We start from the raw sequence: 26,384 nt of genomic DNA, 5'->3' as shown, positions 1-26,384 counted from the left end.
CTGTTCCAATGTGAAATGCCGGAAACACAGACACACAGACGACACAAAACAAGAGGCGGCAATGTATTCATTAATTGCATTTAATCAATTAGCTCATTATCACTCATGCATTGTCCAACAGGTGTTGAAATAATGGGATTAAAAGGGGAGATCCCTTCAGAAAGACAGAAACAATGGCAAACACAAAAAACACTTTTGGAATCCGATTTTAGTCAACACATAAGGAAAGGGTGCACCGGTCCTGGAAATACTGCAATACACCAGGTCAATGCGTGGAGTGGACAGAGCAAGCTCTATTTCCATCTCCCTGTTCTAAAAATCCATTTAATATATGGTCCCCAGATAGGGGACGTATCAGATATTAAACTGATAAGAACAGATACTACACTTGATCTTAGCCAAAAGGCCGAGAAGCGATAACCCGAACGGGCCGCGCGTTGCCCGAGCCTGCCCGATACTACTGTTCAGCCCTTGCAGCGATTCAGCCTACTTCTAGGCAATTCCATGGGGCCCTGCAGGCTCACACACTCACAGCTACACGGGAGGTGAATAAAGGCCGGAGAGGAAGCCAGACAGGATTTGCTTCTTTTGCTTGCACCACAATGCAGTGCTGAAAGAGGAGGAATCTACATAAAAACGCCTTCCTGGCAACGCCCAAATGCCCTGCTGCCATGCAGATAAACACTGGCAGCGGCAGCCAGTGCATGCCCACAGCCACCCCTCTTTCCTTCACACCTTGTATCAGCTGTAATCCAGTCCAGTCCAGTGCTGCCTGCTGAGCAGCACTGACCAACACTGCCTGGGCCCAGGCTTTTATCTCTGAGGCCCCATTATGATGTCAGAAAGCTGGCTCTGGCTCCTCAGGGCTCCACTATGACACGTGCAAAGTTCCGTCTGAACTTTATATAAGACGGTGCGGCTCAGTCAGTCACTCAGTGTTGCCTGAGAGGGCAACACTGCAACAGCCGGCCGCCAGGCTGTCTTTTTTTGCACAGCTAGTTGCCTCCAGGAGGCCACAAGAGGGAGACAAGGGACTGCAAAATGGAAAATAAGCATCCACCAACTTTACAGACAACTTCTCCTTGCTCCTACAACCTCCATCCTTGCACAGTTTGTTATTCTTCTAGGTAACATAGTAACAAATCCAAATTGCTGCTCTCTTTGTAGGCAAGCAAGGCTTTGTTGCAACTGCAATTCTTACTCCTTCTTGAAATGTAGGGACGACAGTACATTCCATCACATCCATCTAGTGTACACAGGTAGGTCCATTGTGGCGGGCGGGCGGGCGGCTTTAATGGCTGTTTGCTGTTCCCCTACTCCACTCCACTATTTGACTGTGGTGCTGCATCAATCAGTGGCTGGCTCAGGTGCAGCTCTTTAACTTACCTAAAAGGGAGGGCGGAGAGAAGACAAGGAAGGTGAATGAGCTGTTCCAATGTGAAATGCCGGAAACACAGACACACAGACGACACAAAACAAGAGGCGGCAATGTATTCATTAATTGCATTTAATCAATTAGCTCATTATCACTCATGCATTGTCCAACAGGTGTTGAAATAATGGGATTAAAAGGGGAGATCCCTTCAGAAAGACAGAAACAATGGCAAACACAAAAAACACTTTTGGAATCTGATTTTAGTCAACACATAAGGAAAGGGTGCACCGGTCCTGGAAATACTGCAATACCAGGTCAATGCGTGGAGTGGACAGAGCAAGCTCTATTTCCATCTCCCTGTTCTAAAAATCCATTTAATATATGGTCCCCAGATAGGGGACGTATCAGATATTAAACTGATAAGAACAGATACTACACTTGATCTTAGCCAAAAGGCCGAGAAGCGATAACCCGAACGGGCCGCGCGTTGCCCGAGCCTGCCCGATACTGCTGTTCAGCCCTTGCAGCGATTCAGCCTACTTCTAGGCAATTCCATGGGGCCCTGCAGGCTCACACACTCACAGCTACACGGGAGGTGAATAAAGGCCGGAGAGGAAGCCAGACAGGATTTGCTTCTTTTGCTTGCACCACAATGCAGTGCTGAAAGAGGAGGAATCTACATAAAAACGCCTTCCTGGCAACGCCCAAATGCCCTGCTGCCATGCAGATAAACACTGGCAGCGGCAGCCAGTGCATGCCCACAGCCACCCCTTGTTCCTTCACACCTTGTATCAGCTGTAATCCAGTCCAGTCCAGTGCTGCCTGCTGAGCAGCACTGACCAACACAGCCTGGGCCCAGGCTTTTATCTCTGAGGCCCCATTATGATGTCAGAAAGCTGGCTCTGGCTCCTCAGGGCTCCACTATGACACGTGCAAAGTTCCGTCTGAACTTTATATAAGACGGTGCGGCTCAGTCAGTCACTCAGTGTTGCCTGAGAGGGCAACACTGCAACAGCCGGCCGCCAGGCTGTCTTTTTTTGCACAGCTAGTTGCCTCCAGGAGGCCACAAGAGGGAGACAAGGGACTGCAAAATGGAAAATAAGCATCCACCAACTTTACAGACAACTTCTCCTTGCTCCTACAACCTCCATCCTTGCACAGTTTGTTATTCTTCTAGGTAACATAGTAACAAATCCAAATTGCTGCTCTCTTTGTAGGCAAGCAAGGCTTTGTTGCAACTGCAATTCTTACTCCTTCTTGAAATGTAGGGACGACAGTACATTCCATCACATCCATCTAGTGTACACAGGTAGGTCCATTGTGGCGGGCGGGCGGGCGGGCGGCTTTAATGGCTGTTTGCTGTTCCCCTACTCCACTCCACTATTTGACTGTGGTGCTGCATCAATCAGTGGCTGGCTCAGGTGCAGCTCTTTAACTTACCTAAAAGGGAGGGCGGAGAGAAGACAAGGAAGGTGAATGAGCTGTTCCAATGTGAAATGCCGGAAACACAGACACACAGACGACACAAAACAAGAGGCGGCAATGTATTCATTAATTGCATTTAATCAATTAGCTCATTATCACTCATGCATTGTCCAACAGGTGTTGAAATAATGGGATTAAAAGGGGAGATCCCTTCAGAAAGACAGAAACAATGGCAAACACAAAAAACACTTTTGGAATCCGATTTTAGTCAACACATAAGGAAAGGGTGCACCGGTCCTGGAAATACTGCAATACACCAGGTCAATGCGTGGAGTGGACAGAGCAAGCTCTATTTCCATCTCCCTGTTCTAAAAATCCATTTAATATATGGTCCCCAGATAGGGGACGTATCAGATATTAAACTGATAAGAACAGATACTACACTTGATCTTAGCCAAAAGGCCGAGAAGCGATAACCCGAACGGGCCGCGCGTTGCCCGAGCCTGCCCGATACTACTGTTCAGCCCTTGCAGCGATTCAGCCTACTTCTAGACAATTCCATGGGGCCCTGCAGGCTCACACACTCACAGCTACACGGGAGGTGAATAAAGGCCGGAGAGGAAGCCAGACAGGATTTGCTTCTTTTGCTTGCACCACAATGCAGTGCTGAAAGAGGAGGAATCTACATAAAAACGCCTTCCTGGCAACGCCCAAATGCCCTGCTGCCATGCAGATAAACACTGGCAGCGGCAGCCAGTGCATGCCCACAGCCACCCCTCTTTCCTTCACACCTTGTATCAGCTGTAATCCAGTCCAGTCCAGTGCTGCCTGCTGAGCAGCACTGACCAACACTGCCTGGGCCCAGGCTTTTATCTCTGAGGCCCCATTATGATGTCAGAAAGCTGGCTCTGGCTCCTCAGGGCTCCACTATGACACGTGCAAAGTTCCGTCTGAACTTTATATAAGACGGTGCGGCTCAGTCAGTCACTCAGTGTTGCCTGAGAGGGCAACACTGCAACAGCCGGCCGCCAGGCTGTCTTTTTTTGCACAGCTAGTTGCCTCCAGGAGGCCACAAGAGGGAGACAAGGGACTGCAAAATGGAAAATAAGCATCCACCAACTTTACAGACAACTTCTCCTTGCTCCTACAACCTCCATCCTTGCACAGTTTGTTATTCTTCTAGGTAACATAGTAACAAATCCAAATTGCTGCTCTCTTTGTAGGCAAGCAAGGCTTTGTTGCAACTGCAATTCTTACTCCTTCTTGAAATGTAGGGACGACAGTACATTCCATCACATCCATCTAGTGTACACAGGTAGGTCCATTGTGGCGGGCGGGCGGGCGGCTTTAATGGCTGTTTGCTGTTCCCCTACTCCACTCCACTATTTGACTGTGGTGCTGCATCAATCAGTGGCTGGCTCAGGTGCAGCTCTTTAACTTACCTAAAAGGGAGGGCGGAGAGAAGACAAGGAAGGTGAATGAGCTGTTCCAATGTGAAATGCCGGAAACACAGACACACAGACGACACAAAACAAGAGGCGGCAATGTATTCATTAATTGCATTTAATCAATTAGCTCATTATCACTCATGCATTGTCCAACAGGTGTTGAAATAATGGGATTAAAAGGGGAGATCCCTTCAGAAAGACAGAAACAATGGCAAACACAAAAAACACTTTTGGAATCCGATTTTAGTCAACACATAAGGAAAGGGTGCACCGGTCCTGGAAATACTGCAATACACCAGGTCAATGCGTGGAGTGGACAGAGCAAGCTCTATTTCCATCTCCCTGTTCTAAAAATCCATTTAATATATGGTCCCCAGATAGGGGACGTATCAGATATTAAACTGATAAGAACAGATACTACACTTGATCTTAGCCAAAAGGCCGAGAAGCGATAACCCGAACGGGCCGCGCGTTGCCCGAGCCTGCCCGATACTGCTGTTCAGCCCTTGCAGCGATTCAGCCTACTTCTAGGCAATTCCATGGGGCCCTGCAGGCTCACACACTCACAGCTACACGGGAGGTGAATAAAGGCCGGAGAGGAAGCCAGACAGGATTTGCTTCTTTTGCTTGCACCACAATGCAGTGCTGAAAGAGGAGGAATCTACATAAAAACGCCTTCCTGGCAACGCCCAAATGCCCTGCTGCCATGCAGATAAACACTGGCAGCGGCAGCCAGTGCATGTCCACAGCCACCCCTTGTTCCTTCACACCTTGTATCAGCTGTAATCCAGTCCAGTCCAGTGCTGCCTGCTGAGCAGCACTGACCAACACTGCCTGGGCCCAGGCTTTTATCTCTGAGGCCCCATTATGATGTCAGAAAGCTGGCTCTGGCTCCTCAGGGCTCCACTATGACACGTGCAAAGTTCCGTCTGAACTTTATATAAGACGGTGCGGCTCAGTCAGTCACTCAGTGTTGCCTGAGAGGGCAACACTGCAACAGCCGGCCGCCAGGCTGTCTTTTTTTGCACAGCTAGTTGCCTCCAGGAGGCCACAAGAGGGAGACAAGGGACTGCAAAATGGAAAATAAGCATCCACCAACTTTACAGACAACTTCTCCTTGCTCCTACAACCTCCATCCTTGCACAGTTTGTTATTCTTCTAGGTAACATAGTAACAAATCCAAATTGCTGCTCTCTTTGTAGGCAAGCAAGGCTTTGTTGCAACTGCAATTCTTACTCCTTCTTGAAATGTAGGGACGACAGTACATTCCATCACATCCATCTAGTGTACACAGGTAGGTCCATTGTGGCGGGCGGGCGGACGGGCGGCTTTAATGGCTGTTTGCTGTTCCCCTACTCCACTCCACTATTTGACTGTGGTGCTGCATCAATCAGTGGCTGGCTCAGGTGCAGCTCTTTAACTTACCTAAAAGGGAGGGCGGAGAGAAGACAAGGAAGGTGAATGAGCTGTTCCAATGTGAAATGCCGGAAACACAGACACACAGACGACACAAAACAAGAGGCGGCAATGTATTCATTAATTGCATTTAATCAATTAGCTCATTATCACTCATGCATTGTCCAACAGGTGTTGAAATAATGGGATTAAAAGGGGAGATCCCTTCAGAAAGACAGAAACAATGGCAAACACAAAAAACACTTTTGGAATCTGATTTTAGTCAACACATAAGGAAAGGGTGCACCGGTCCTGGAAATACTGCAATACCAGGTCAATGCGTGGAGTGGACAGAGCAAGCTCTATTTCCATCTCCCTGTTCTAAAAATCCATTTAATATATGGTCCCCAGATAGGGGACGTATCAGATATTAAACTGATAAGAACAGATTTTTTTTTTCAGTTGGCTACCCCCTCGCGGGGGTGTCAATGATTTATTTATAAAAATTTCAATTTTACAATAAAACACATTTTAGTTACATAAATATATACAAAGAATTTTTACATTGTAACAATAGTAAAATCAAATTTTCATAAAATTTATGTAGAGGGACATGGGGCAAATCTTTATTTATTTGGAGTTCCAGTCAGTCACAAACCATTTATTTAGAAGGGTGGCATTCCTTTTTTTGTCTAGTAAAAAATAAATATACATCTCACTAAAACAAAGACCTAAAACATCATCAACCGATAAAACGTCGTGCTTAAAAAGGAGGATGTTCCTGGCCTTCCATAGAGCTTCTTTGGCGCAATTCATCGTCTTCCATGCAATTATCTTCTGACTCGCGGTTGGGCATCCAAAAAGTCCATATAAAATATCTTCATAGTTTAAGTCCTTTAGGTCTGCCATCTTCACCAAAAGAGGGAATATTTTTTTCCAAAATTCTTTTGCAAAGTCACATGTCCAAAAAATATGCCTTATCGTCTCCTCGGCCTGGCAGCCTTCCCTCGGGCAGACGGCAGACCTCGCGAATCCTCTTCTGTACTGGAATGCCCGGCATGGAAGACATTGATGAACGCAGCTCCAGGCCAGGTCCATCTGTGTATTAAAAAGATAAAACACATTAATCATTTTGAAAATAAAAGCACATCGTTGTGTATTAAAATTCTCTACATTGCTGACCGTCTCGCTCTCTCTCAGGTCTTTTATTATTTTCTTGCTGTTTTTAAGTTCGTTGACGGTCTTCCCTTTTAAATTGAAGAGAGCCACTATCTTTTCTAAAATTACGTAATTCGCTGGTAATTTAAAAGCGTATGGTGAGGATAAAATTATGCTGAACCATCCAAACCTCCGCATAAAAAACCCAGTATTAAAACGTAAAAAGTAAGACCAATAATGCTCTTTAAAAAGGGAATTAACACAGAAACTAAAGAACTTAATTAAAAGAAACCTATTAAAATCAGGAAAATCTTTGCCACCCTTTGGTTTGGACTTTATTACCGTTTCTCGTTTCAATTTCTCCATCCTGGAACTCCAAAAGAAGGTAAAACATGCCTTTGTTATTTTTCGTAATAAAACTGTTGGGGGAGGGAACACCATGCTTGTATATAAAAGAAGGGGTAAAATGACCATTTTTATGATTAAAATTTTTCCCTCCATGGTGAGTTTCCTCATATTCCACATACAAATTTTATTGTTTACCTTCTGCGCCACCATGTCCCAACTTATAAAACCATTGTCGTGCTCACTGAAGGAGATCCCTAAAACTTTAATAGTATCTGACACAGGAACGGGTACGTCTCTAAAAACCATGCTTCCTATTCTTAAAATATTACTTTTGCTGAAGTTTATTCTAAAACCGGAAGCACAGCAATAAAACTCAATTTGTTTTAGGGCTTTCTGAAGCGACAGGGTGTCCCTACAAAGTATCGCCACATCATCCATGTACCCCACTGCTTTAGCCTCTATGCCGCCTCCCCCTGGCAGGGGGACTCCACGTATTTGTTTATCACGGCGTATTGCGCATAGCAGAGGCTCTAGTGCACATATGAAAAGCAGTGGGGACAAGGGACACCCCTGCTTCACCCCAGAGTTTAAAAGAACGTCCTGTGTCTTAAAACCATTTACTAAAATTTTGCTTGTGCAATCTTTATAAAAGGCTTTAATAGATAGTAAAAAACCTTCAGGTATACCCATCCGCTCTAAAACCTTAAAAAGATAAAAGTGCGATACTCGGTCGAAAGCTTTTTGAAAATCTATGGATAAAATGGCTAATTTTCCGTTTCTAGATTTTGTGTCTTCAATCGCATCTTTTATTAAATTAATATTATCCCAGATGCTGCGGCCTGGCACCCCACACACCTGGTTAGAGTGTATGATGTGGGGTACTATGGCTTTTAAACGGTTTGCACATAGTTTTGCCATTATTTTGTAGTCACTATTCAAAAGGGTTATTGGTCTCCAATTCTCTAAAACTGCGATGTCACCTTTCTTGTATAGCAAGGAGACCTCACCCTTCCGCCAGGACTTAGGCAGCATCTTGGAATGAAAGACTTCGGTAAAAAGGTTTAAGAGATCATCTTTTAAAATGTCGTAAAATTTGACATAAAACTCGCTGGGTATACCGTCCGGGCCAGGAACTTTACCTGCTTTAAAACTCTTCACTGTCTCTAAAATCTCCTGCTCCGACAGTTCCTGCAATAAAAAATTCTGGGAGACAGGGTCTAAAACAGTGGTAATCTCCTTCAGCGAGTCACGCATAAAATCACGATCCACAGTTTTCACATTAAAAAGGTCAGTATAAAACTCATGAACTTTACTTAAAAGACCCTGTACATCCGACACCCCATCAATATTTTTAAGAATAGCTTTTTTATTGTTCATTTTCTTAAAAAAGTACCTGGAGCAGGTCTCGTTCTCTTCCACGTGTTGTATCCTAGAACGAAAAATAATTTCTTTGCCTTTCTGCTCCAGGCACTGAGCTATCTCTTTTTTTAAGTTGGTGATGTCGTCTTTTACATCTATCTCATGCTCTCTCATCTTGTACAGGGTCTGTAGGCGGGTGTTGAGGATTTTAAAAAAAGCTTGCTTCTCTCTGGCTTTTGCCACACTTTTTTTAATAAAAAATTCTTTTATTTTTCTTTTCATTTTCTCCCACCATTCAGTGATGGGAGCCCGTGTGTCTCTCACCCGCCTACTCTCTTTGTAAAATTCAATAAAATCTGTAAAAACCTGTGGATCATCTAAAAGGGAAACATTTAACTTCCAGGACTTTTTACTAATAACGTTATTAAAATCACGCTTTACATAAAATGATAAAAGCTTGTGATCAGAAAACACATTGGTTAAAACTTCACATTTAAAAGGCAGTAGATTGTCGTTACAAAAAATAAAATCTATCCTGGAGCTACAGGTGGCGTTGCTCCAGGTAACGCCGGCTTCCTCTGGACTGCTCCTGTTACATTCTTTATAAACGTCTTTTAACTTAAAATCACCCACCATATCTTTGAGCAGTCCAGAGGTCTTGTCATAGTTTCTGCTTGTAGCGCTGGTAAGCCGGCGTTCCCCTCTCAGGATACAATTAAAATCACCTGCGAGGATAAAAGGCTCAGTCGTATTAATAAAAAGAGGTAAAATCGCTAACATTTCTGCTCTTTCATTTTTGTCTGGTGAGCCGTAAAAATTTAAAAACTGCCATTTCACACCGTCAATAAAAGCCTTAACCAATAAAATACGTCCTGGAAGAATCTCTTGGATAAAATCGATTAAAACGTTTCCCTTAAAAAGAATGGCGACCCCTGCTGATCTGGACTCGTTAGATCCAGACCAGACTGATGGACCATACTTCCAATCCTCTTGGTATTTATGGTACTTCATCGTATGGGGAATGCCGCACTCCTGCAGGAAAAAAACAGAGGCTGCCAGGCCAGCTAAAAAGCTGAAGAGAGCAACCCTTCTAACTTTGGACTTGGCGCCCCTCACGTTGAGGGAGATTCCCTTTACTTCTGACATTGTGGAGATTAAAATAACGTCTTGATTTTAAAATAATAAATATTCGTGGAACTTAAAATCAGACATTTCCTCCACCAGCATTACCAGAATTCTCGTTTGCGCTCATATCCCCACCCTCGTCCGAATCGCCTGCAAAGAGGGACGAAAAGGGAGAGGAACTACCTTCACTGAGAGCCGTGCCAGCAACTCTTATCTCGTACAAGGGGAGCCCACTCTCGCTTAGCGTCACCTGGGTCTCCACTGGGTGACCACGTAGGTCCATTTCGGGTGGGTCCCCCAAGGGCCCCGCCTCTCCCCCCAGGCTCTGTTGACGCCGTCTTAGAGGGGGAGGTTGCGCACATGGCGGGGTGTCCGGTATCTGGGAGGGAACAGTGCCCACCCTCCTCACCAGGTCAGGCGAGGAGGTGGTCCTAGGAGGAGCCTCACTTTTCTTCACGTATGTGTCCATCTGCTCCTCCCCTGATTCCCTCCTACCAGCACGCTCCTGTTTTCCCTTTTTTCGGGGACCCACCGCTACCCAGTTCTCCTGCTCGGAGTCAGACTCCTGAGACCCAGGTACAGGAGCAGGCCCGGCACCCACTGGACAACCAGCCCTCTGGGATGCCACAGTATCATTGGTGGCCTGCTCCTTTTCCGCCTTCCGCTTAGCTTGCCTTTTGTCATTGGCGCTGGGCTCCTTCCTTTCCTCAGAGGTTGCTGGCTGCGAGGCACCTGCTTTGGCTCCATTACTCCGCACCACTGAAGCCCAGGTGCCTCGCTGCTCCTTCGCGGCCCCGGCATGCTCCTCTCCCCGGGGGTGGGACTGGTCTGCTGGTGGAGCACGTGGGGGCGCCTCGGGTTGCTCATTTTCTTCGCCTCGGTACCTATGGGGACAAGAATAGTACAAATGACCAGTTTTTTGGCAAAAATTACATTTTTTCTCTTGTGAGCACTCTCTCATATTGTGCTCTTTGCTTCCACAGTTTCTACAGGTGACATCGCAGTTAAAACTGGTATGTCCATAAGTACCGCAGGCCCTGCAGAAGTTTGGCATCCCTGAAAAATAGAGGTCGCCATTCACATTTCCAATTTTAAAACGAGCCGGTGGTAATCTCGTTTCCTGGGTGGAGGGGTCCTTTATCAATGTTACTAAAAACTTCCACTTGACGGTCCACACTCCACACTCGTTCATAACTCTCCCCAACAGTTTGACATTCTTGAAGTAGGCAGCTAAGAATGCTGCTACTTCCATATCCTTCACATATGGGGAGTACATTTTAATCACCACGAGTTTCGTAATTTCGAAGGCATGTTCTACTACCTGGACTCCCGCTACCACGAGTTCACCTTTTCTCCTCTCAGCTCGGTCCATGGCATCACGGAGGATTCCTTCTCCCATAAAGGTGACGTCGAAAATTCCTCGTTTCGGGTAGTCCTGGATAGCCAGAATCTCATTCTTGTGGACCGCCAGTAGTTCTTCCAAGATCTTGTGGACCAAGAACTTTACGCCACGTGGACCGCCTCCACCCTCTGCCACGATAAATCGGGCAGAGTTCCTTAGCCGGGCATACACCGGCACCGCATCAGGCTCGCCTGCCATTTCCGTGGCCAGGCCGAACCGCACAGCAAAAAGCTGCGCCCTATGGGGTCCTGAGACTTACCAAAGGGCTGGGGGGGGGATCGCAACTCGTTGCTCAGGACTAAGCCTCTCTCCCAAATAGCAGCACGGGGGTGAAGTCCAGGCGAACCTGGACGATCCCCCGAGGCCGAGAGAGAGGGTACCTGAGCACCTTCTGACTAAAAACCTCCTGTACAAGTACACTTGGTCTTAGCCAAAAGGCCGAGAAGCGATAACCCGAACGGGCCGCGCGTTGCCCGAGCCTGCCCGATACTGCTGTTCAGCCCTTGCAGCGATTCAGCCTACTTCTAGGCAATTCCATGGGGCCCTGCAGGCTCACACAATCACAGCTACACGGGAGGTGAATAAAGGCCGGAGAGGAAGCCAGACAGGATTTGCTTATTTTGCTTGCACCACAATGCAGTGCTGAAAGAGGAGGAATCTACATAAAAACGCCTTCCTGGCAACGCCCAAATGCCCTGCTGCCATGCAGATAAACACTGGCAGCGGCAGCCAGTGCATGCCCACAGCCACCCCTTGTTCCTTCACACCTTGTATCAGCTGTAATCCAGTCCAGTCCAGTGCTGCCTGCTGAGCAGCACTGACCAACACTGCCTGGGCCCAGGCTTTTATCTCTGAGGCCCCATTATGATGTCAGAAAGCTGGCTCTGGCTCCTCAGGGCTCCACTATGACACGTGCAAAGTTCCGTCTGAACTTTATATAAGACGGTGCGGCTCAGTCAGTCACTCAGTGTTGCCTGAGAGGGCAACACTGCAACAGCCGGCCGCCAGGCTGTCTTTTTTTGCACAGCTAGTTGCCTCCAGGAGGCCACAAGAGGGAGACAAGGGACTTCAAAATGGAAAATAAGCATCCACCAACTTTACAGACAACTTCTCCTTGCTCCTACAACCTCCATCCTTGCACAGTTTGTTATTCTTCTAGGTAACATAGTAACAAATCCAAATTGCTGCTCTCTTTGTAGGCAAGCAAGGCTTTGTTGCAACTGCAATTCTTACTCCTTCTTGAAATGTAGGGACGACAGTACATTCCATCACATCCATCTAGTGTACACAGGTAGGTCCATTGTGGCGGGCGGGCGGGCGGGCGGGCGGCTTTAATGGCTGTTTGCTGTTCCCCTACTCCACTCCACTATTTGACTGTGGTGTTGCATCAATCAGTGGCTGGCTCAGGTGCAGCTCTTTAACTTACCTAAAAGGGAGGGCGGAGAGAAGACAAGGAAGGTGAATGAGCTGTTCCAATGTGAAATGCCGGAAACACAGACACACAGACGACACAAAACAAGAGGTGGCAATGTATTCATTAATTGCATTTAATCAATTAGCTCATTATCACTCATGCATTGTCCAACAGGTGTTGAAATAATGGGATTAAAAGGGGAGATCCCTTCAGAAAGACAGAAACAATGGCAAACACAAAAAACACTTTTGGAATCTGATTTTAGTCAACACATAAGGAAAGGGTGCACCGGTCCTGGAAATACTGCAATACCAGGTCAATGCGTGGAGTGGACAGAGCAAGCTCTATTTCCATCTCCCTGTTCTAAAAATCCATTTAATATATGGTCCCCAGATAGGGGACGTATCAGATATTAAACTGATAAGAACAGATACTACACTTGATCTTAGCCAAAAGGCCGAGAAGCAATAACCCGAACGGGCCGCGTGTTGCCCGAGCCTGCCCGATACTGCTGTTCAGCCCTTGCAGCGATTCGGCCTACTTCTAGGCAATTCCATGGGGCCCTGCAGGCTCACACACTCACAGCTACACGGGAGGTGAATAAAGGCCGGAGAGGAAGCCAGACAGGATTTGCTTCTTTTGCTTGCACCACAATGCAGTGCTGAAAGAGGAGGAATCTACATAAAAACGCCTTCCTGGCAACGCCCAAATGCCCTGCTGCCATGCAGATAAACACTGGCAGCGGCAGCCAGTGCATGCCCACAGCCACCCCTTGTTCCTTCACACCTTGTATCAGCTGTAATCCAGTCCAGTCCAGTGCTGCCTGCTGAGCAGCACTGACCAACACTGCCTGGGCCCAGGCTTTTATCTCTGAGGCCCCATTATGATGTCAGAAAGCTGGCTCTGGCTCCTCAGGGCTCCACTATGACACGTGCAAAGTTCCGTCTGAACTTTATATAAGACGGTGCGGCTCAGTCAGTCACTCAGTGTTGCCTGAGAGGGCAACACTGCAACAGCCGGCCGCCAGGCTGTCTTTTTTTGCACAGCTAGTTGCCTCCAGGAGGCCACAAGAGGGAGACAAGGGACTGCAAAATGGAAAATAAGCATCCACCAACTTTACAGACAACTTCTCCTTGCTCCTACAACCTCCATCCTTGCACAGTTTGTTATTCTTCTAGGTAACATAGTAACAAATCCAAATTGCTGCTCTCTTTGTAGGCAAGCAAGGCTTTGTTGCAACTGCAATTCTTACTCCTTCTTGAAATGTAGGGACGACAGTACATTCCATCACATCCATCTAGTGTACACAGGTAGGTCCATTGTGGCGGGCGGACGGACGGGCGGGCGGGCGGGCGGCTTTAATGGCTGTTTGCTGTTCCCCTACTCCACTCCACTATTTGACTGTGGTGCTGCATCAATCAGTGGCTGGCTCAGGTGCAGCTCTTTAACTTACCTAAAAGGGAGGGCGGAGAGAAGACAAGGAAGGTGAATGAGCTGTTCCAATGTGAAATGCCGGAAACACAGACACACAGACGACACAAAACAAGAGGTGGCAATGTATTCATTAATTGCATTTAATCAATTAGCTCATTATCACTCATGCATTGTCCAACAGGTGTTGAAATAATGGGATTAAAAGGGGAGATCCCTTCAGAAAGACAGAAACAATGGCAAACACAAAAAACACTTTTGGAATCTGATTTTAGTCAACACATAAGGAAAGGGTGCACCGGTCCTGGAAATACTGCAATACCAGGTCAATGCGTGGAGTGGACAGAGCAAGCTCTATTTCCTTCTCCCTGTTCTAAAAATCCATTTAATATATGGTCCCCAGATAGGGGACGTATCAGATATTAAACTGATAAGAACAGATACTACACTTGATCTTAGCGAAAAGGCCGAGAAGCGATAACCCGAACGGGCCGCGCGTTGCCCGAGCCTGCCCGATACTGCTGTTCAGCCCTTGCAGCGATTCAGCCTACTTCTAGGCAATTCCATGGGGCCCTGCAGGCTCACACACTCACAGCTACACGGGAGGTGAATAAAGGCCGGAGAGGAAGCCAGACAGGATTTGCTTCTTTTGCTTGCACCACAATGCAGTGCTGAAAGAGGAGGAATCTACATAAAAACGCCTTCCTGGCAACGCCCAAATGCCCTGCTGCCATGCAGATAAACACTGGCAGCGGCAGCCAGTGCATGCCCACAGCCACCCCTTGTTCCTTCACACCTTGTATCAGCTGTAATCCAGTCCAGTCCAGTGCTGCCTGCTGAGCAGCACTGACCAACACTGCCTGGGCCCAGGCTTTTATCTTTGAGGCCCCATTATGATGTCAGAAAGCTGGCTCTGGCTCCTCAGGGCTCCACTATGACACGTGCAAAGTTCCGTCTGAACTTTATATAAGACGGTGCGGCTCAGTCAGTCACTCAGTGTTGCCTGAGAGGGCAACACTGCAACAGCCGGCTGCCAGGCTGTCTTTTTTTGCACAGCTAGTTGCCTCCAGGAGGCCACAAGAGGGAGACAAGGGACTGCAAAATGGAAAATAAGCATCCACCAACTTTACAGACAACTTCTCCTTGCTCCTACAACCTCCATCCTTGCACAGTTTGTTATTCTTCTAGGTAACATAGTAACAAATCCAAATTGCTGCTCTCTTTGTAGGCAAGCAAGGCTTTGTTGCAACTGCAATTCTTACTCCTTCTTGAAATGTAGGGACGATAGTACATTCCATCACATCCATCTAGTGTACACAGGTAGGTCCATTGTGGCGGGCGGGCGGGCGGCTTTAATGGCTGTTTGCTGTTCCCCTACTCCACTCCACTATTTGACTGTGGTGCTGCATCAATCAGTGGCTGGCTCAGGTGCAGCTCTTTAACTTACCTAAAAGGGAGGGCGGAGAGAAGACAAGGAAGGTGAATGAGCTGTTCCAATGTGAAATGCCGGAAACACAGACACACAGACGACACAAAACAAGAGGTGGCAATGTATTCATTAATTGCATTTAATCAATTAGCTCATTATCACTCATGCATTGTCCAACAGGTGTTGAAATAATGGGATTAAAAGGGGAGATCCCTTCAGAAAGACAGAAACAATGGCAAACACAAAAAACACTTTTGGAATCTGATTTTAGTCAACACATAAGGAAAGGGTGCACCGGTCCTGGAAATACTGCAATACCAGGTCAATGCGTGGAGTGGACAGAGCAAGCTCTATTTCCATCTCCCTGTTCTAAAAATCCATTTAATATATGGTCCCCAGATAGGGGACGTATCAGATATTAAACTGATAAGAACAGATACTACACTTGATCTTAGCCAAAAGGCCGAGAAGCGATAACCCGAACGGGCCGCGCGTTGCCCGAGCCTGCCCGATACTGCTGTTCAGCCCTTGCAGCGATTCAGCCTACTTCTAGGCAATTCCATGGGGCCCTGCAGGCTCACACACTCACAGCTACACGGGAGGTGAATAAAGGCCGGAGAGGAAGCCAGACAGGATTTGCTTCTTTTGCTTGCACCACAATGCAGTGCTGAAAGAGGAGGAATCTACATAAAAACGCCTTCCTGGCAACGCCCAAATGCCCTGCTGCCATGCAGATAAACACTGGCAGCGGCAGCCAGTGCATGCCCACAGCCACCCCTTGTTCCTTCACACCTTGTATCAGCTGTAATCCAGTCCAGTCCAGTGCTGCCTGCTGAGCAGCACTGACCAACACTGCCTGGGCCCAGGCTTTTATCTCTGAGGCCCCATTATGATGTCAGAAAGCTGGCTCTGGCTCCTCAGGGCCCCACTATGACACGTGCAAAGTTCCGTCTGAACTTTATATAAGACGGTGCGGCTCAGTCAGTCACTCAGTGTTGCCTGAGAGGGCAACACTGCAACAGCCGGCCGCCAGGCTGTCTTTTTTTGCACAGCTAGTTGCCTCCAGGAGGCCACAAGAGGGAGACAAGGGACTGCAAAATGGAAAATAAGCATCCACCAACTTTACAGACAACTTCTCCTTGCTCCTACAACCTCCATCCTTGCACAGTTTGTTATTTTTCTAGGTAACATAGTAACAAATCCAAATTGCTGCTCTCTTTGTAGGCAAGCAAGGCTTTGTTGCAACTGCAATTCTTACTCCTTCTTGAAATGTAGGGACGACAGTACATTCCATCACATCCATCTAGTGTACACAGGTAGGTCCATTGTGGCGGGCGGGCGGGCGGGCGGCTTTAATGGCTGTTTGCTGTTCCCCTACTCCACTCCACTATTTGACTGTGGTGCTGCATCAATCAGTGGCTGGCTCAGGTGCAGCTCTTTAACTTACCTAAAAGGGAGGGCGGAGAGAAGACAAGGAAGGTGAATGAGCTGTTCCAATGTGAAATGCCGGAAACACAGACACACAGACGACACAAAACAAGAGGCGGCAATGTATTCATTAATTGCATTTAATCAATTAGCTCATTATCACTCATGCATTGTCCAACAGGTGTTGAAATAATGGGATTAAAAGGGGAGATCCCTTCAGAAAGACAGAAACAATGGCAAACACAAAAAACACTTTTGGAATCCGATTTTAGTCAACACATAAGGAAAGGGTGCACCGGTCCTGGAAATACTGCAATACCAGGTCAATGCGTGGAGTGGACAGAGCAAGCTCTATTTCCATCTCCCTGTTCTAAAAATCCATTTAATATATGGTCCCCAGATAGGGGACGTATCAGATATTAAACTGATAAGAACAGATACTACACTTGATCTTAGCCAAAAGGCCGAGAAGCGATAACCCGAACGGGCCGCGCGTTGCCCGAGCCTGCCCGATACTGCTGTTCAGCCCTTGCAGCGATTCAGCCTACTTCTAGGCAATTCCATGGGGCCCTGCAGGCTCACACACTCACAGCTACACGGGAGGTGAATAAAGGCCGGAGAGGAAGCCAGACAGGATTTGCTTCTTTTGCTTGCACCACAATGCAGTGCTGAAAGAGGAGGAATCTACATAAAAACGCCTTCCTGGCAACGCCCAAATGCCCTGCTGCCATGCAGATAAACACTGGCAGCGGCAGCCAGTGCATGCCCACAGCCACCCCTTGTTCCTTCACACCTTGTATCAGCTGTAATCCAGTCCAGTCCGGTGCTGCCTGCTGAGCAGCACTGACCAACACTGCCTGGGCCCAGGCTTTTATCTCTGAGGCCCCATTATGATGTCAGAAAGCTGGCTCTGGCTCCTCAGGGCTCCACTATGACACGTGCAAAGTTCCGTCTGAACTTTATATAAGACGGTGCGGCTCAGTCAGTCACTCAGTGTTGCCTGAGAGGGCAATACTGCAACAGCCGGCCGCCAGGCTGTCTTTATTTGCACAGCTAGTTGCCTCCAGGAGGCCACAAGAGGGAGACAAGGGACTGCAAAATGGAAAATAAGCATCCACCAACTTTACAGACAACTTCTCCTTGCTCCTACAACCTCCATCCTTGCACAGTTTGTTATTCTTCTAGGTAACATAGTAACAAATCCAAATTGCTGCTCTCTTTGTAGGCAAGCAAGGCTTTGTTGCAACTGCAATTCTTACTCCTTCTTGAAATGTAGGGACGACAGTACATTCCATCACATCCATCTAGTGTACACAGGTAGGTCCATTGTGGCGGGCGGGCGGGCGGGCGGCTTTAATGGCTGTTTGCTGTTCCCCTACTCCACTCCACTATTTGACTGTGGTGCTGCATCAATCAGTGGCTGGCTCAGGTGCAGCTCTTTAACTTACCTAAAAGGGAGGGCGGAGAGAAGACAAGGAAGGTGAATGAGCTGTTCCAATGTGAAATGCCGGAAACACAGACACACAGACGACACAAAACAAGAGGTGGCAATGTATTCATTAATTGCATTTAATCAATTAGCTCATTATCACTCATGCATTGTCCAACAGGTGTTGAAATAATGGGATTAAAAGGGGAGATCCCTTCAGAAAGACAGAAACAATGGCAAACACAAAAAACACTTTTGGAATCTGATTTTAGTCAACACATAAGGAAAGGGTGCACCGGTCCTGGAAATACTGCAATACCAGGTCAATGCGTGGAGTGGACAGAGCAAGCTCTATTTCCATCTCCCTGTTCTAAAAATCCATTTAATATATGGTCCCCAGATAGGGGACGTATCAGATATTAAACTGATAAGAACAGATACTACACTTGATCTTAGCCAAAAGGCCGAGAAGCGATAACCCGAACGGGCCGCGGGTTGCCCGAGCCTGCCCGATACTGCTGTTCAGCCCTTGCAGCGATTCAGCCTACTTCTAGGCAATTCCATGGGGCCCTGCAGGCTCACACACTCACAGCTACACGGGAGGTGAATAAAGGCCGGAGAGGAAGCCAGACAGGATTTGCTTCTTTTGCTTGCACCACAATGCAGTGCTGAAAGAGGAGGAATCTACATAAAAACGCCTTCCTGGCAACGCCCAAATGCCCTGCTGCCATGCAGATAAACACTGGCAGCGGCAGCCAGTGCATGCCCACAGCCACCCCTTGTTCCTTCACACCTTGTATCAGCTGTAATCCAGTCCAGTCCAGTGCTGCCTGCTGAGCAGCACTGACCAACACTGCCTGGGCCCAGGCTTTTATCTCTGAGGCCCCATTATGATGTCAGAAAGCTGGCTCTGGCTCCTCAGGGCTCCACTATGACACGTGCAAAGTTCCGTCTGAACTTTATATAAGACGGTGCGGCTCAGTCAGTCACTCAGTGTTGCCTGAGAGGGCAACACTGCAACAGCCGGCCGCCAGGCTGTCTTTTTTTGCACAGCTAGTTGCCTCCAGGAGGCCACAAGAGGGAGACAAGGGACTGCAAAATGGAAAATAAGCATCCACCAACTTTACAGACAACTTCTCCTTGCTCCTACAACCTCCATCCTTGCACAGTTTGTTATTCTTCTAGGTAACATAGTAACAAATCCAAATTGCTGCTCTCTTTGTAGGCAAGCAAGGCTTTGTTGCAACTGCAATTCTTACTCCTTCTTGAAATGTAGGGACGACAGTACATTCCATCACATCCATCTAGTGTACACAGGTAGGTCCATTGTGGCGGGCGGGCGGCTTTAAAGAGGCTCTGTCACCAGATTTTGCAGCCCCTATCTGCTATTGCAGCAGATAGGCGCTGCAATGTAGATTACAGTAACGTTTTTATTTTTAAAAAACGAGCATTTTTGGCCAAGTTATGACCATTTTCGTATTTATGCAAATGAGGCTTGCAAAAGTACAACTGGGCGTGTTGAAAAGTAAAAGTACATCTGGGCGTGTATTATGTGCGTACATCGGGGCGTGTTTACTACTATTACTAGCTGGGCGTTGTGTATAGAAGTGTCATCCACTTCTCTTCACAACGCCCAGCTTCTGGCAGTGCAGCACTGTGACGTCACTCACAGGTCCTGCATCATGTCGGCACCAAAGGCTACACTTGATTCTGCAGCAGCATCAGCATTTGCAGGTAAGTAGCTACATCGACTTACCTGCAAACGCCGATGCTGCTGCAGAATCAAGTGTAGCCTCTGGTGCCGACACGATGCAGGACCTGTGAGTGACGTCACAGTGCTGCACTGCCAGAAGCTGGGCGTTGTGAAGAGAAGTGGATGACACTTCTATACACAACGCCCAGCTAGTAACAGTAGTAAACACGCCCCGATGTACGCACATAATACACGCCCAGTTGTACTTTTACTTTTCAACACGCCCAGTTGTACTTTTGCAAGCCTCATTTGCATAAATACGAAAATGGTCATAACTTGGCCAAAAATGCTCGTTTTTTAAAAATAAAAACGTTACTGTAATCTACATTGCAGCGCCTATCTGCTGCAATAGCAGATAGGGGCTGCAAAATCTGGTGACAGAGCCTCTTTAATGGCTGTTTGCTGTTCCCCTACTCCACTCCACTATTTGACTGTGGTGCTGCATCAATCAGTGGCTGGCTCAGGTGCAGCTCTTTAACTTACCTAAAAGGGAGGGCGGAGAGAAGACAAGGAAGGTGAATGAGCTGTTCCAATGTGAAATGCCGGAAACACAGAAACACAGACGACACACAACAAGAGGTGGCAATGTATTCATTAATTGCATTTAATCAATTAGCTCATTATCACTCATGCATTGTCCAACAGGTGTTGAAATAATGGGATTAAAAGGGGAGATCCCTTCAGAAAGACAGAAACAATGGCAAACACAAAAAACACTTTTGGAATCTGATTTTAGTCAACACATAAGGAAAGGGTGCACCGGTCCTGGAAATACTGCAATACCAGGTCAATGCGTGGAGTGGACAGAGCAAGCTCTATTTCCATCTCCCTGTTCTAAAAATCCATTTAATATATGGTCCCCAGATAGGGGACGTATCAGATATTAAACTGATAAGAACAGATACTACACTTGATCTTAGCCAAAAGGCCGAGAAGCGATAACCCGAACGGGCCGCGCGTTGCCCGAGCCTGCCCGATACTGCTGTTCAGCCCTTGCAGCGATTCAGCCTACTTCTAGGCAATTCCATGGGGCCCTGCAGGCTCACACACTCACAGCTACACGGGAGGTGAATAAAGGCCGGAGAGGAAGCCAGACAGGATTTGCTTCTTTTGCTTGCACCACAATGCAGTGCTGAAAGAGGAGGAATCTACATAAAAACGCCTTCCTGGCAACGCCCAAATGCCCTGCTGCCATGCAGATAAACACTGGCAGCGGCAGCCAGTGCATGCCCACAGCCACCCCTTGTTCCTTCACACCTTGTATCAGCTGTAATCCAGTCCAGTCCAGTGCTGCCTGCTGAGCAGCACTGACCAACACTGCCTGGGCCCAGGCTTTTATCTCTGAGGCCCCATTATGATGTCAGAAAGCTGGCTCTGGCTCCTCAGGGCTCCACTATGACACGTGCAAAGTTCCGTCTGAACTTTATATAAGACGGTGCGGCTCAGTCAGTCACTCAGTGTTGCCTGAGAGGGCAACACTGCAACAGCCGGCCGCCAGGCTGTCTTTTTTTGCACAGCTAGTTGCCTCCAGGAGGCCACAAGAGGGAGACAAGGGACTGCAAAATGGAAAATAAGCATCCACCAACTTTACAGACAACTTCTCCTTGCTCCTACAACCTCCATCCTTGCACAGTTTGTTATTCTTCTAGGTAACATAGTAACAAATCCAAATTGCTGCTCTCTTTGTAGGCAAGCAAGGCTTTGTTGCAACTGCAATTCTTACTCCTTCTTGAAATGTAGGGACGACAGTACATTCCATCACATCCATCTAGTGTACACAGGTAGGTCCATTGTGGCGGGCGGGCGGCTTTAAAGAGGCTCTGTCACCAGATTTTGCAGCCCCTATCTGCTATTGCAGCAGATAGGCGCTGCAATGTAGATTACAGTAACGTTTTTATTTTTAAAAAACGAGCATTTTTGGCCAAGTTATGACCATTTTCGTATTTATGCAAATGAGGCTTGCAAAAGTACAACTGGGCGTGTTGAAAAGTAAAAGTACATCTGGGCGTGTATTATGTGCGTACATCGGGGCGTGTTTACTACTATTACTAGCTGGGCGTTGTGTATAGAAGTGTCATCCACTTCTCTTCACAACGCCCAGCTTCTGGCAGTGCAGCACTGTGACGTCACTCACAGGTCCTGCATCATGTCGGCACCAAAGGCTACACTTGATTCTGCAGCAGCATCAGCATTTGCAGGTAAGTAGCTACATCGACTTACCTGCAAACGCCGATGCTGCTGCAGAATCAAGTGTAGCCTCTGGTGCCGACACGATGCAGGACCTGTGAGTGACGTCACAGTGCTGCACTGCCAGAAGCTGGGCGTTGTGAAGAGAAGTGGATGACACTTCTATACACAACGCCCAGCTAGTAACAGTAGTAAACACGCCCCGATGTACGCACATAATACACGCCCAGTTGTACTTTTACTTTTCAACACGCCCAGTTGTACTTTTGCAAGCCTCATTTGCATAAATACGAAAATGGTCATAACTTGGCCAAAAATGCTCGTTTTTTAAAAATAAAAACGTTACTGTAATCTACATTGCAGCGCCTATCTGCTGCAATAGCAGATAGGGGCTGCAAAATCTGGTGACAGAGCCTCTTTAATGGCTGTTTGCTGTTCCCCCTACTCCACTCCACTATTTGACTGTGGTGCTGCATCAATCAGTGGCTGGCTCAGGTGCAGCTCTTTAACTTACCTAAAAGGGAGGGCGGAGAGAAGACAAGGAAGGTGAATGAGCTGTTCCAATGTGAAATGCCGGAAACACAGACACACAGACGACACAAAACAAGAGGTGGCAATGTATTCATTAATTGCATTTAATCAATTAGCTCATTATCACTCATGCATTGTCCAACAGGTGTTGAAATAATGGGATTAAAAGGGGAGATCCCTTCAGAAAGACAGAAACAATGGCAAACACAAAAAACACTTTTGGAATCTGATTTTAGTCAACACATAAGGAAAGGGTGCACCGGTCCAGAAGAGGCTGGACGCAGCTGCAGGCTTGAGGGAAGCCGACATGACCGTCCTGGTAGGGAAAGGGTTAATGTTAAGAGGTGAGGGAAAGGTGAAGAAGTTGAAGGAGGGACGGGGAGGAGCTAGGGGGGACGGGGGGGCCGTTACTGCGCTTCCCGCTGTTTCTCGGCATTGAGCCGGAAGCAGCGGGAGGAGTAGTACACAAGAAGCAAAGCTCCCCGTTGCCCGGCTTTTTAGTATGGCAGAGGCCCTGATTTTAGAGCGGCTGCGTGCCGCTGCTGTGCACCACGGTCCCGGATGGCTGGAGGAGACCGTGGCTGCATTAACGCGGATCCCGGACGCCGTTTCGCCACGTCGGGCACGGCGTTCGGGGTCTGTTGTAAGGGACAGGCTCCCCTCCCCCGGCCCCCCTACGAGCATGGCTATGGCGGCGGGGGGGGAGTCGGCAACAACCGCTCCTGCGCTGGGCAGGCAGAGAGCGGTAGCAGGGGTGACGGCGATGCAGGCTGTGTCGACCCGTCCCTCTCGGCGGTCCCGACCTCCAGAGCGCCTGAGTCCGGAGGTAGTCCCGCGGACACGGCGTCGCAGAGGGAGCCCGATCCCGGACGCTGCAGGCCAGGCAGCTGGGAGGACCGCCCCTTCCCAGGCCCTGCGTCCTGGCAGGAATCCCAGGCCGCGACGGGGTCCGGCGGTAAGCAGGGAGTCGCAGGCCGGGCTCCCTGTCACCCCTCCCCCATCAGATGGAAGATGTCAAGAGCAAGGTACGGCCGCCCCGCATGGTGATGTTCCGGCCAGGGGGCAGGCTTCGTCAGGATCGTCTAGACGGACGACTAGATCTGCAGCGACGTCGAGGCAACAGGTCCGGTCGGAAGTCTGGGTCCCGGCGGTCGGGCGGCAGGTTGCCGGCCCATCGATCAGCGCGTCCTCATCCCCTTTCCGAAGAGGTCGTTGGGAGGGACAGTCGTCGGCGAGAGAAGAACTGGAGGAAGGTGAACTGGACGTCTATCGTCGAGGTCAGGATGGTCCGGCTGACGGGAACACAGCGCCTGTGCAGCCCGGTGAGTGTATAACTCCTTTATTGTCTTATCCAGCGATTTTTATGTCGGGTGTCGGCGGGGGGGCTGCTAGCATAGCATCGGGGGCCGGTAGTGGCGCGGGCGGACGCGACGGAGCGGGTTTGGCAGATTTAGTGGGTTGCTTACGGGAGCTGGTGGGGCGCCTGGATAGGGCCGCGGCGCCGGTAGTAACGGAAGTGTCCCCTGCGGTAGTTTGGGAAGGCCCCAGGGAAGTGGGATCGTTGCAGGCGCGTCCTGTGGTGGCGGTTAGAGAGGCGGTCGCGGTGTCGGTGCAGACTGAGGCACAGAAGGACGGCGATCGAGTGCGCATGGACGATCGTGCTCGGGGGGAGGTGTATGTTTGTTTTGAGGGTCCGTTGGGGGCGCATTTAAAGCAGGAGGTGCGTGATCGGATCTGGAAAGATGAATATGTTGAAATTTTTTCTCTCTTGCCGCTGGCTAAATTCAATTTGGATAAGAGCAAGCGGGATGAGAGTAAAAAGGACGAGGAGGAACGGCGGCGGTAGAGGCTTATCCCGCAGACGTTCGTTAATTGGTCGCAGGCGTTCGCCATATTGGCTAGTGTGATAGGGGAAAAGGCGCCGGAAAATTGTTCGGCGTTATTTTGTTATTTTGATGCTATTGGGGAGGCTCATAGGGCGTATGGGGGTCAGGCGTGGCTGCGATATGATGAGCAATTCCGTCAGCGGAAGGCGGTTCGGCCGGCGATTCGGTGGGACCAGAAGGATATTGCTCTCTGGTTACGGGTTACGGTTCCGGTTAGGCAGCCCTTTCCCGGGAGCGGTGGCCAGGGAGGCCAGACTAGTCAGAGTGGACCAAGCGGCGGGGGAAAGGCGGGGTTTTGCTGGCAATTCAATGAAGGCCAGTGTAAGTTCGGGGCCACGTGCAAGTTCAAGCACGTGTGCTCCGAGTGTAATGGTGCATCACACGGGGCGGCAAAATGTCTGCGTAAAAAGAGGTCCGGGAACCAGCACGGGGCTGGTCAAGGGGGTGTCGCCGGTGAGGGTGGAAAGGATGGCCCCTTATCTAAATGAGTATCCGGATAGGGCGGCGGCTAAGTTGCTTTATGAAGGGTTTAGTGTTGGTTTTGTTATTCCTCCGCCTCCTTATGAGGTTCCGGTTACGCGGAGAAATTTAAAATCGGCTTACGTGCATGCGGAAGTCGTGTCGGAAAAGTTGTTAAAAGAAGTTTCGTTGGGGCGCATGTCGGGGCCATTTGTGGAGTCGCCGGTGAAAGATTTAGTTGTGTCCCCTTTGGGTATTGTCCCTAAACGCGAGCCCGGAAAGTTTCGTTTGATTCAACATTTATCGTATCCCAAAGGTTCGTCGGTAAACGACGGGATTGATCACGAGTTGTGTTCCGTAGTTTATACCTCATTCGATAAGGCGGTGGGGTTAGTGCGGGCTGCGGGTCCGGGGGCGCTGCTAGCAAAAACCGACATCGAGGCGGCGTTCAGGTTGTTGCCGGTGCATCCAGAAAGCCAACGGCTGTTGGGCTGTTTTTGGAATGGGGCCTTTTACGTGGATCGGTGCCTTCCGATGGGGTGTTCTCTTTCTTGTGCATACTTCGAGGCGTTTAGTAGCTTCGTGGAGTGGGTAACGAGGGGAGTATCCGGGGTCGATTCGTTGATCCATTACTTAGATGATTTTTTGTGCGTTGGCCCGGGGGGTTCGCCGGTTTGCGGTAACTTGCTTCATGCCCTGCAGAAGGTGGCGAGGGATTTTGGGATCCCTTTGGCGCCGGAAAAAACGGAGGGCCCGGTAGCGACGATTTGTTTCTTGGGAATCGAAATTGACTCGGTGGCAATGGAGTGTCGGCTCCCGGCGGATAAGCTGGGTGCTTTGAGGCTGGAGGTGCGACGGGCTTGTAGAAGGAAGAAAATGTCGTTGAGGGAGCTTCAGTCGCTGCTGGGGAAGTTGAATTTCGCCTGCCGGATTATGCCGATGGGGAGGGTGTTTGGTAGAAGGTTGGCGGCGGCAACGGCGGGAGTGCGGGCGCCGCATCATTTTGTGAGGCTCAAGGGGGAGCACCGAGCTGATCTTCAGGTTTGGGATGACTTCTTGGGCCAGTACAATGGTCGCTCGCTATGGATGGCCCCAGCGCAGGATACGAGTGATCTGAATATTTTCACGGATGCGGCTGGGGCGGGTGGCTTTGGAGCTTACGGGGGAGGTCCGTGGTGCGCAGGTCAATGGCCGGCTAGCTGGGTGTCCAGTGGATTGACGCGGAATCTGGCCCTGCTCGAGCTGTTTCCCATCGTGGTGGCGGCTACCATTTGGGGGGACAGGCTCAGGGATAAGAAGGTCCGTTTTTACTGCGACAACATGGGTGTGGTGCTTGCCATTAATAACATCACGGCGTCCTCTCCTCCGGTAGTTCAATTGTTGCGACATTTAGTGTTGGTGT

The 26,384-nt window shown here is 48.8% G+C and overlaps 11 non-coding genes across 11 annotated transcripts; all 11 read right to left on the bottom strand.

The window, feature by feature from the left end:
- Window positions 1–225: 225 nt before the first annotated feature.
- On the bottom strand, window positions 226–418 carry LOC142653694 (U2 spliceosomal RNA). Its single transcript, XR_012848615.1, has one exon. It is a non-coding gene; the product is annotated as a U2 spliceosomal RNA (small nuclear RNA).
- A 1,234-nt stretch (window positions 419–1,652) lies between these two features.
- On the bottom strand, window positions 1,653–1,843 carry LOC142653120 (U2 spliceosomal RNA). Its single transcript, XR_012848062.1, has one exon. It is a non-coding gene; the product is annotated as a U2 spliceosomal RNA (small nuclear RNA).
- Window positions 1,844–3,081: 1,238 nt separating this feature from the next.
- LOC142653692 (U2 spliceosomal RNA) lies at window positions 3,082–3,274 on the bottom strand. The gene has a single exon (XR_012848613.1). It is a non-coding gene; the product is annotated as a U2 spliceosomal RNA (small nuclear RNA).
- A 1,234-nt stretch (window positions 3,275–4,508) lies between these two features.
- Window positions 4,509–4,701, bottom strand: LOC142653691 (U2 spliceosomal RNA). Its single transcript, XR_012848612.1, has one exon. It is a non-coding gene; the product is annotated as a U2 spliceosomal RNA (small nuclear RNA).
- Window positions 4,702–5,939: 1,238 nt separating this feature from the next.
- Window positions 5,940–6,136, bottom strand: LOC142654199 (U2 spliceosomal RNA). Its single transcript, XR_012848924.1, has one exon. It is a non-coding gene; the product is annotated as a U2 spliceosomal RNA (small nuclear RNA).
- A 6,591-nt stretch (window positions 6,137–12,727) lies between these two features.
- Window positions 12,728–12,918, bottom strand: LOC142653321 (U2 spliceosomal RNA). The gene has a single exon (XR_012848257.1). It is a non-coding gene; the product is annotated as a U2 spliceosomal RNA (small nuclear RNA).
- A 1,250-nt stretch (window positions 12,919–14,168) lies between these two features.
- LOC142653688 (U2 spliceosomal RNA) lies at window positions 14,169–14,359 on the bottom strand. The gene has a single exon (XR_012848610.1). It is a non-coding gene; the product is annotated as a U2 spliceosomal RNA (small nuclear RNA).
- Window positions 14,360–15,593: 1,234 nt separating this feature from the next.
- Window positions 15,594–15,784, bottom strand: LOC142653119 (U2 spliceosomal RNA). The gene has a single exon (XR_012848061.1). It is a non-coding gene; the product is annotated as a U2 spliceosomal RNA (small nuclear RNA).
- Window positions 15,785–17,022: 1,238 nt separating this feature from the next.
- On the bottom strand, window positions 17,023–17,213 carry LOC142653118 (U2 spliceosomal RNA). The gene has a single exon (XR_012848060.1). It is a non-coding gene; the product is annotated as a U2 spliceosomal RNA (small nuclear RNA).
- Window positions 17,214–18,451: 1,238 nt separating this feature from the next.
- On the bottom strand, window positions 18,452–18,642 carry LOC142653116 (U2 spliceosomal RNA). The gene has a single exon (XR_012848058.1). It is a non-coding gene; the product is annotated as a U2 spliceosomal RNA (small nuclear RNA).
- Window positions 18,643–20,668: 2,026 nt separating this feature from the next.
- Window positions 20,669–20,859, bottom strand: LOC142653115 (U2 spliceosomal RNA). The gene has a single exon (XR_012848057.1). It is a non-coding gene; the product is annotated as a U2 spliceosomal RNA (small nuclear RNA).
- Between the last annotated feature and the right edge of the window lie 5,525 nt (window positions 20,860–26,384).

The sequence above is a fragment of the Rhinoderma darwinii genome, chromosome 5 (genome assembly GCF_050947455.1).
Source record: "Rhinoderma darwinii isolate aRhiDar2 chromosome 5, aRhiDar2.hap1, whole genome shotgun sequence".
Classification (NCBI taxonomy): domain Eukaryota; kingdom Metazoa; phylum Chordata; class Amphibia; order Anura; family Rhinodermatidae; genus Rhinoderma; species Rhinoderma darwinii.
The sequence above is the reverse complement of the archived record's forward strand: the minus strand, read 5'-3'. Positions and strand labels throughout refer to the sequence as shown.